Source organism: Parus major, chromosome 3 (assembly GCF_001522545.3).
Source record: "Parus major isolate Abel chromosome 3, Parus_major1.1, whole genome shotgun sequence".
In the NCBI taxonomy this organism is placed as follows: Eukaryota; Metazoa; Chordata; class Aves; order Passeriformes; family Paridae; genus Parus; species Parus major.
In genome coordinates, this window is record NC_031770.1 from 82,294,147 (window position 1) to 82,304,044 (window position 9,898).

A 9,898-nucleotide genomic window follows, 5' to 3' on the forward strand; every position below is an offset into this window, starting at 1 on the left:
GTTTCTTGGTGTTGATTGCCACATTACAGCAGAAAGCTGTAATTACTTCTTTGGAGGCAAAGGGAGTGTGAGGTTTCACCACCTGGATGCTCTACTGTATCATACCTGCAAATGCCTCGCCTCGTGTATTCTGGATTCTTCAGGTCACTGTGCACTGTCATGGAAACACATGGATAAAGACAGCAGGAATGTCTAAATAAAAGATAAAAGTATTTTCAAGCCACTTTAAGTCTGGAAGCCTGTGTTTTCTAGCTAGCCTGCTGGCTGGCTGGTACACAAGCAGAACATGCTGCTTCTCTCTTTGTCCTGGCATGCGGCCCCTGAGCCTTATCTCTTCTCTAGGGAGCAGCAGGGACCCCAGTCAGCCTCAGGTGGGAGCAGCAGAGCCATGGCACAGGGACACCTCTACCCTCGACTCCCTCCTCCCCACTGCGGACCTAGATTCTAGTGAAGCCCCTGCCCTGGGAGCATCCCTCGACACAGGTATTTCTGCACACCACGGGCTGTTCTGCTGACACATGGCTCCCAGCTGGAGCCACACTCCTAAATAAATAACATTTAGGAGATGCTGTTGCAATGGCATGGCTGGAAAGCTATACCTGAGCTTTCTGCAGATGTCAGCTCCAGGAGGTAACCAAAATGACTTATTTCAAAGCAAGAAAATGTGAATATGAAAATCAAGAGTTTTTCAAAGGCTCATCTGAATTGCAGAGTTGTTAAAGCCCTTGGGGACTGTTGATGATTCCCAAGGACATCTTCAATGTACATTATTTTCTCTGAAATTTTTTACTATAATGAGTTAAAAATCAGCACCCTGAGTTAAGGACTTAGTGTAACCCCGAACTCTGCAGCAGGCACTATGGAATCCTATGACCATATTACATTACTATGACATATTACAATATTCATCTTGGATTTTTCCTGTCTTTTAAAAGCCCCATTGCTAGTATCACATTGGTTATACAGCATTCTTTGTTTCCAGTTTTAAAGTTCCTCAAGGTACTAGAACATACTTGGAAACTGTGAACCCAGCTCAGAAAATTGAAGGCAAAAATTAAATGATTTTATAAAAATTTCACAACTTTAAGCCAAATATCATATCATATTTTTAAATGTCTGAGTCATTCGGAAAGCTTGGGACTGTCTGTATTAATAATGGCCTCAGCAGATCTATCCCAACAATCAGAAAGAAACTCCATTTGTAGTCAAGGATTGCAAACCTAATCTTCCTGGAATTGAAAGTTGTACATTGTGCAATTTTTATGGCTTGTATAGCTTTTCTATTTTTAGTTGTTTCAAACCTGCAATACATCATATAATCCTCCTTAAATTGTCATTCATAATGCTAATTGACATTAACTTGGCATAAGCAATTTGCTTTCTTAAATTTATATAGTTACTGTTTTATCTAACAATGTTATATAAACAAAACTTTATTTTTCTCTGATACAAAGTTGATGTGAGTACAAACTGGTAATGATGTGTTTCTAGTTACAGACTTCAAAACAACTAACAAAAAAAAATTACGCCCCCTCCCAGTATTTTCTTTCTTTCTTTTAAAAATATGCATGTGTTATGAAGTCCAACAACTGTTCCATTATTTCAGCAAGCCATTTATTTAATATTTGCCTTTATAGACATTTGGAAAAGTTTCTCTTAGGTCTGAGAAAGATTAATATAATGGTACTTCTCAGCTTTTTTGAATGTACAATGAGAAGAGCAATTTTCAGGTTTTTTTCCTTTCTAGGAATGCATCTTCAAGGTATAAGAGATCAGTCAGTGACAAGTATTTACACAGAACTCCCCAGCCTTGCTCTTGCTTACTCAAATTGTAATGTCATGTGTTTGGCTACCTGCAGAAATCCTTTGTGAGACCTTGTGGCACACCCTGGCTGAGCAGAGGACAGGGGACTTGCCACACCAGTTCATGACTTTTGTACCATAATCCTAAATGTTGAGTTCTGCCAATACTTTTCTTTTCTAGGCTTTTCTATCCCTTTGATTGTAATCGTTTGTCTTTGACGTGCATGCTTATTTCAACAAGTCCAAGGCTTGTCAAATCCTTGGTGTTTGCTGCTTCCAGAGGGTATGGCTGGGTGAATTCTAGTGCCTGGAAATCCAGTGCTGCATCCAAGTAATCCTACAACACTGGGATGTGCTGCTGAGCACTTTTCCATGCAGGCTTTTGGTTTTTCTTGATGGCAAAAAGTAATAACAGTGCCAGAAAGTACAGTCAGAATAAAGATATTTTTTGCAAGCATGACAGCTACCTTAGGTTGAGCTTGTGGCCATCCTCCAGCTGTACAGAGTTTCTCTAAATTCTCTGGCCATTTCATAAAAGAGTGGTTTTTCAGGCCTAGAATTCACTGACAAACTTCTGACTGATTTTTTCATTTTTGTTTTTAAATTTATGTTGGTTTTTTTTTTTTTTTCAGTCAATAGTGTTGCACAGGATGAACTGAAAAAACTTAGTAGGATATAAAGTTTTTTATTTACTTTGGTTAAACTAGTTGCACAATTTAATATAGAGGCATAGGGTGTATGTATTCCTCAAATTCCATTTCATTTAGCAGAGCTAGGTCCAAAGGTGATGCCTTAAGTTTTAGCTTTCACATTTTTCATTTCTGTGTTTCCTAGGTGTGTAGCTTTGAGCTTCATATTAAGTGTTAGTGAACTCTCTTCACAGAGTAGGTAGACAAAACAATTCCTTTTCTAGCTTGATACCAAGGACAATCATTACAAGTTTCAGGCCCAAAAACATAAACAGCAGTGGATTGAAGAGAGAAAACAAGAAGGATGGGACCTCACAACCTGGAGCTGTGATTGGACAATTAATCCTGATAAGCAGATGGACCAAAACTTATAAATGTGAGACCATTTTTAGGTCCATGTTTGGTGTAGCCCTGGCCAAGCTCTTGTACTGCCCAAGGTGTATCCTTTAAGGCCTTTCAATAAATACCTGCTTTATTCTTCACTCTGTCTAGCCTCTGTTCTAGATCAGCCTTCTCAAGGCATCAAAGATAAAAAATATTTTTATTTAGTAAAAGTAAGGAAATATTTATTCAAATGATGACTTTGTTCTGACTTTGTTGAAAGCCTTCGGAAATATTTTCAGTGTATATACAGTGGAGGCTCAGCTGTTTAGTTTGACCTTGCCTTTTTGGGACAGCTGTGCTTACCAGTTGGCTATTGGATGCTCTGGAGAGCTGCACTTTAACTTTCATCTGGGCAGGTCTGAAAAACTCACCTACCTCTGAAATGCATGCAGTCTGCATGTGAACAAATGCAGATAAGGAAAAGCTGTGGTCTTTGTAGTGAATAGTACCACAGCTAGCAGTGTTAGTGAAGGCTCACTTAGATACTTCCACCAGGCATATAAACTTGAGTGAGGTTTATTCTCTCTGGGAGTGAAACAGTAAATGAAATGTGAAATGTAAAACAGTAAATGCAATCTTGTTTCTTAAGATAAAAAAGTATAGCACCTTTAATATGACAAGAGATGGATTTGCTTCCTCAAAGGAAGAAAACTGGCTAATCTTCCTTTTCCCAAACACAGCTTGCTCCAGCTTGGAGCCAGCAGAGCTGCCAGCAGCAACAGCACTTGCCAAGGCCCTGGGTCCACCACATAGGAGGAGCAGTTCAAAGTAATTTATCAGTCAACTAAACTTCCTTGAAGGCAGATGAAAAATATTTAAGGAAACAAATAAGGAATGCTGAGATACTGCATAACTGCAGGGTCAGATAGCTTTTCACTAAATAAAGAAAACCAGTAACGTACTTATATGCTGCTTTCTTACTTCTTGATCTATCAATAATATGCCTTCTGTATATGCACCTCTCTCCTTTCTTTTTTTTTTTTTTTATTTTTTTTTATTTGTACTCCAAGACCCAGTGATGTCTTAATATTTAGAGAGATCCCACCAATTCCTTTCAGCAACAGAGAGCCCCACTGCTTTTCTGTCATACAGCTCCTCATATGAAATAGAAACTTGAAGATTTTATGATTAATTTTTTTTAGATTTTTTCATTAATAAAAATTAGTTTCTAGTTTCACTCTCCCTAACTAAAAGAAAGCTTATCTAGGTCCATTTTTATTGCTCTTTCTTAAATTAGTTGTTTTGTACAATTGCAACCAAATTCTCCCCACTCTTTCTCCCAATAAAAGTTTAGCATGAGAGGTTGTAGCTGGAATATCAAATGAGATCATTTCCAAGTTGGGGAGCTCAGTAAGAATCACCTATTGACTCTTTCAATGCTTGTTAGAGATACTTTGTTCTCTGCCCCTTTCGGGCAGAAGTATGCCTGCAGCAGAGGTCTGATGCCTCGTAGAAAACCCATCCCAACAGCACAAGACACTTCAGTTTATGACTTGATTAATACAAAATTGGCAGGGTTGGTTATAGCAGGGACTGTGAGGGGTGGACACAGTCCCACAGCCTCTGTCGTCTCCTAACATTTGCCACCAAGTGTGGCACTGTGTCAGATGCTGATAACGAGGTGCCAAATACCTGCTCTTGCCTCCCCACCCATCAGCAAAATCAGCCTTTGTGATGATGCATTTCTGGATCCAGACCCAGTTTATCAGTCAGTTCACTGATGCGCCCAAATTAAGAGCTCAACCTCTTTAGACAGATTAGGGCTGATTCAGAGGGGCAAAACGGAGACCTCCAGCCTTGTCCTCTCACAGACAGACTGCAACAACCTCTGCCCAGCACCTTTTACCATGGGAAAATAATCAGGGGATGCTTTCCTTGATAAATAGGAATCATAGTGGGCTTTAGCAGCAGTCACTGGAACTGCATGATTGAGGAGGAGGAGGACAGACCCGAAGTCCTAAAATAGCCTCAGAGAGCTCAGACTCCGTTTCAAAGACACTGCAGATTATGAAACCTAAACTTCTACCTAAGGCACACAAGTGAAATACTTAAAGCTGAGCAGTATGAATTTATACCAGTGCAGACAACTTTAACATCACAGAGGCTTGTAAAACACCCACTCCATTTGTTGGATCTCTTTTTAATATCTTTCCATGGCTCTGAACTGAAATTACTATCAATGAAATAAAATCAGAAAAGCAGCTGAGAAAGTTTTTCTCTATCCTAGTGGAAAACAAAGAAAATTAAACCATTTTAATGAAGTTGAGAAAGGTAGGGTGTTTGGCTAGTTGCAACAAGACAAACACAATTAGCTTTTATTTTACCCCTGCTGAAATTGGATTTTAAGATGTCACAGACATTAAAGAATCTGGCAACAGGTAATTTTAGTAATGCTAATGCAAGACTAAGTCCATGCAGAAATATTTATTTGCTTCTTCTTTCTCCTTTCCTTCCTTACTCAAAGTAGCTATGCTCTATTTTCAGCTTAGCCTGAAATTTTGCCCTGAATTAAAAAGCCAGGTGAAGATTTAAGCAGATTAACATTGAAAGGCTGTTTAAAAACCCCATCAAAACCAGCTCAACCTGTACATGCAGGATAACTCTTTAACTTCATTCTTTTCAAGTGAAGAAATTGTTCTCTAAGGATTTTAAAACCATGGCTTTAGAGGAGGCATGCAACTATGGTTTCTAAAAATGAAAGCTATTAAAGTGGCTGAGGCCATTCTCAATGCCCAGGTGAGCTATCTGCAGGTTTTTGTGCTGCTCCCTGTCAGCGTGAGACATTGGTATTATTTAAATAATTTAGGCTGACATTTACTTCTTTACTTTCTTTGCCACAAGTTCTGAAGTCAGTGGAAAGCCTGCAGGATTACTGGGAAATAATGACAGTCACTGGGCTGGCACTGCCAGGAATGAAGTAAGACTCTCCTTTCCTTTCAACTCTTTGCAAATAGTAATGACAAGTGAAGGCCAGGGCTTTGAATAACGCAAGGGCCACTCTAGAGCCTCACAGTGCTAGTCCCCTTATCAGTGACACGAAGCAGAAAAGCTCAAAGTTTGTGCCACCAAGACCAGCAAAAGCCAGTATAGGCCTGGTGTGAAATGGGGATGTTGTGCAACCTCTCTCTCTGTGCTTCTGCTTCCCTGTCTCTTCCTGACTCCTGCTGAACCTCTCTATCACCAAAATATCCCTCAGTAGCAACTTAAAAATATGCCTCTAGACTGTAAAAAGATGCCTCTAGAACGTACTAGAGCTCTGTGTGCCTTGATCTAACTTGAAAAATTCGGGGTTTTTTCTGTTTTCCCACCATCCACTGCTTATTTTCTCTCTCCAGACTGTATATTTATGGTGAGTTGCACTTTCCCTTAGCAGGGCTGATTAGTTTTCCATTTCCTTTGTTTGTAAAGGCTGTGGAAAGGAAAGATTGTAAATTAAACAGTGACGGGGCATGAGCACAGATACTGGAAGGTGAACATCTGTACTCATGCTAAACTCTTGGAGTGGTCCTTGGCACACTTCTGGCCAGGCCACTTAACACCCTCCTGACCCATTTGAGAGCATGTTTCAGGAGTCAGCATGGGCTAGGAGCAATTCCCTGTGGGCAGTGTGGATGCAGCCAACATGTTATGGATGCTAAGAGGGCTTAAGAGCCTGAAGTATTTTCCAGGACAGCTGGCCTCACAGAGAGGAGTCCTGGGCATGGTTAATCTCCAGTTTACATGTAGCCAGAGAATTTTTTTTTTCCCAGTGGGAAAAATATTATTGTAAAACCACCAAAACTGATAGTGAAACCCAAGGGCAGGTTTAGTATCAGACATTATTTTTAACTCCTTGTTTTTAAACCAATTAAACTTCACAGAGGAGAAACCTTTTGGGAGGTGGAAGGCAGCCCAGTCTAATGGAGTGGCTTAAATTCACATCTCACCAGATGACAAGGCATTCATATGCAAGCTGGTACTCTGTGTCTATCAACAACTGAAACTTCCTACAAAGGAGTCACTGACAGAGATTTGGAACTTGCTCCCTGCTTTGGTTGACAGTTGAAATTTGAGATGCTGCAGATGGCTTCTTTTTTACACTGTTGTCTCTTGGAGACTATATTTGTAGAAGATACAGGTCCTCTGTCTAATTTTTTTTTCCCTTTGCTGTAAAATCTGTATCTTCAGATCTACATTGTTATTATTTTTTGCATTTTTTTTAAACAAAAGAAAGATAAATTAGTCACATGTAAAATATAGCTATAGTTTACTGGTTTCAGCAAAATCAGAGCTGTGCAAATTATGGCTACTGAAAAGAAGACAGATTCAAGATCCACATCAGGTCAGAAAGAGACAGCAAAATATTTACCTCTACCCAAAACTTAGAGTTTGCTTTTGGGACATTCATCTTTTTGTCTGATCTCATACTTGTTAGAAATACAAGTTAATTTTGAAGTAAAAAGTAATTAGTTCAAACCTATTTTGTAGAAAGCTGAGGGCTTCTTCATTTCATAATTGTATTTGCTATTTGCCCCATGGTTCATTCCTAGGTTAAAGCAGGGCCCACAGAATTACTTTAGTTTCCATGCTGTATATCCCTCAGTGATATAAAATTTTTAGGTATTTTCTTTGGTTATAATAAGGATACAAACAAGGCAAGATCTGTTATGATTTTCAACCTGCTCCTGTGTTCTACTGCTTTCAGCAGTTTTCTACCATCTTGGCAGGAGACAGTGCATTGTTACAGGAGCAGTGGTCTTTAGAAACTACTTACTAGAGATACTAGAGTGTTGTTTCTGTGTCCATAGTGTATTTCACCTTGTGGGTCATCAGCTTGGTTCTATGCTGCCAACAGAAAGAATTGGCCAGTGCTTACCTAACAGCAGAGATTTCCTAACTGCAGGAGTGAAAAATCTTTGGTAGGCCAGCTAATCTGCATCACCTCTCTTACCATTTTCCAGGCACGTTCTGGCTGTCAAGTGATAAAACAAATGTCTAGGAGGTTTGGACTGGAACTAATGGTGACACCACTAGTGTTGTCTTCACGGTCTGAAGTTCACGGTCTGATTTGAAATGAGTTAACACAAAAGAGCAGAAAGCTGTAAAACAATAAGTGAGGAATCATGACAGGGCACAGTGCTCAGCCCAGCACCCTGAGAGTGGCTTGGTCTCAAGACAGGCTTCATCAGCTGTGTGCAAGGCCCCAGAAAGCAGCATCATTACTTTCCTCCAAAGACTAATTTTGCTTCAAATCAGAGGTATTCCTGGGCATGGGACACCCCAGTGGGCTGGGAAGAGGGATGATTTGTCCACGTCTCCCTGCTCAGCTGAAATGGGCTAGAAAGGCTGCACTGCAGGAAGCTGGCACTGCTGCCACCCTCCTTGCTCCTGGCTAGTCCCTTTCAGCCACATGGCCACTCCAGAGAATAAATGTCACAGCCCTCACCAGACCTTGTGGCATGTTTGTCTAGTGGTGTCAGCTACTTGAACTGTCTCTTCTGCGACTCCTGTTTGTACTTTCTGGCAGCTGGGAAGCACAGTAATCAAAACATGGGTAGGGTGATATATAAAAGTTTATTTTTTTGACTCAGTGATGATCTAATAGCTTATCATTTCTCATGTCTCATGCATCCAAGATGTTTTTCCAGATGAAGCCTGGGAAACATGAATCTTTGTGAAACAAGTCTATGTTACTCCTTAGCTGGTCAGCATGCATTACTCATGTAAAAGTATTCCAGATGAAACCACAAGTTTTCCTGAAAATGACAAAATTAATGGAATTGTACCAGCATAAACTCTGTTCTTTGTAAATCTGTGCCATAATTTAGCTAGAGAAGAGTTTATCTTGGAATTAAGAAAATGGAGTTAAAGTGGTGTAAATCTGCCTTAGTGATGACTGTTTCCTCTTTTAATTTTGTGAAATCCTCTTCTACTTTCATGCAGATTATACTTATTTAGAAAGACACCTGGATATATGGACTTTTCAGAAATCTATTTTCTTCCTGAGGGTACATTTATGCTTATTCCTCTCTCTCTCTTTTTTTTTTTTTTTGTCCCCCAAACAAAGAAACTGTTGTTGATATAGTCCTTGCTGAACATAGTCCTGTGTGCCACTGTTACAAGAATCAACTTGAATCAATTTTAAAAGCAAAAAATAAGTCTTTGATAAAACAAAAAGTCCTTGCTGATTCTCATAGTGCACCTCAGCAAGTATGTCTGCTATAATGCTACTTTTCTACACTACGTCCAAATAGCAAACCTCACTATGGCAGCAGGATGTTGTCAACAGGATGAAACAAATATTTATTCTTCAGTGCATGAGGCTCAGCACTGGGGTACTGTTCCTCCTAACACCTGTGTGACAAACACTTCTCCAGTGCAGTGAGCAGAGCAGGCCAAAGGATGAAGGCAGCAGTGGTTTACATAGCTAGACTAGCCACAGGTCCTCTCCTAGTCTGTACAGGAATTACAGCCATGTGGTTTGGTTATTCAAGCTGTTCACTGAGTAGAGAATTGTCTTGATTCAAAGAGTATCCATAGCTCTGTGCCAAGAGTCCAACAAGAAGGGCAAGCAGCAAACATGTGCTTTCAGAAAAGCACATTGGCAAAGTATAACTCTGTCAAAAGGAACAAAGACCTTTTCTTGTTTGCTCAAATCATGATGCATATGAGGACAAGAGACTGGGGTTAGACAGCACAGTGGATTAGTACTTTAGGCTTGAAAATTTAGAAATTCAGGAAACTCCAGGATTAGTAAGGTCAGATGTTTTTTCTGTTTTTCATTGTATTAGTCATTAGGTTTATTTCCGCTGACCATCAGGACTGGAACAAACACGGGAGTCATCTGCAAAAGCAAAACCAAAAATGAGATCTGCATTCCCTTGGTCTAGTTCATTCACAGTCCAGAGTCTGACACAATCCAGAGTCAGATACAGAGCCTGTCACTTCCAGAGTCTGCTTCACACAGCATTGGAGTCCAACCGCACGGCATTGCTCTTTTAGCGCAGCCACAGCTCCTACCTGCTCCTATCACAACCTCTTGG

General features: G+C 40.1%; 1 protein-coding gene across 5 annotated transcripts in view; it reads left to right on the top strand.

Annotated features, from left to right (window-relative positions):
• Positions 1 to 9,898, top strand: part of FILIP1 (filamin A interacting protein 1) — a 102,573-nt gene that overhangs the window by 26,872 nt on the left and 65,803 nt on the right. For 4 of the 5 annotated variants that reach the window (XM_015622757.3, XM_033512956.1, XM_015622753.3 and 1 more), the window contains exon 2: positions 343 to 483. The exons of the other annotated variant lie outside the window; for it this stretch is intronic. The gene's annotated coding sequence lies outside the window, so the exon portion shown is untranslated. The remainder of the gene's footprint in view (positions 1 to 342; positions 484 to 9,898) is intronic. 5 annotated transcript variants of the gene reach the window in all.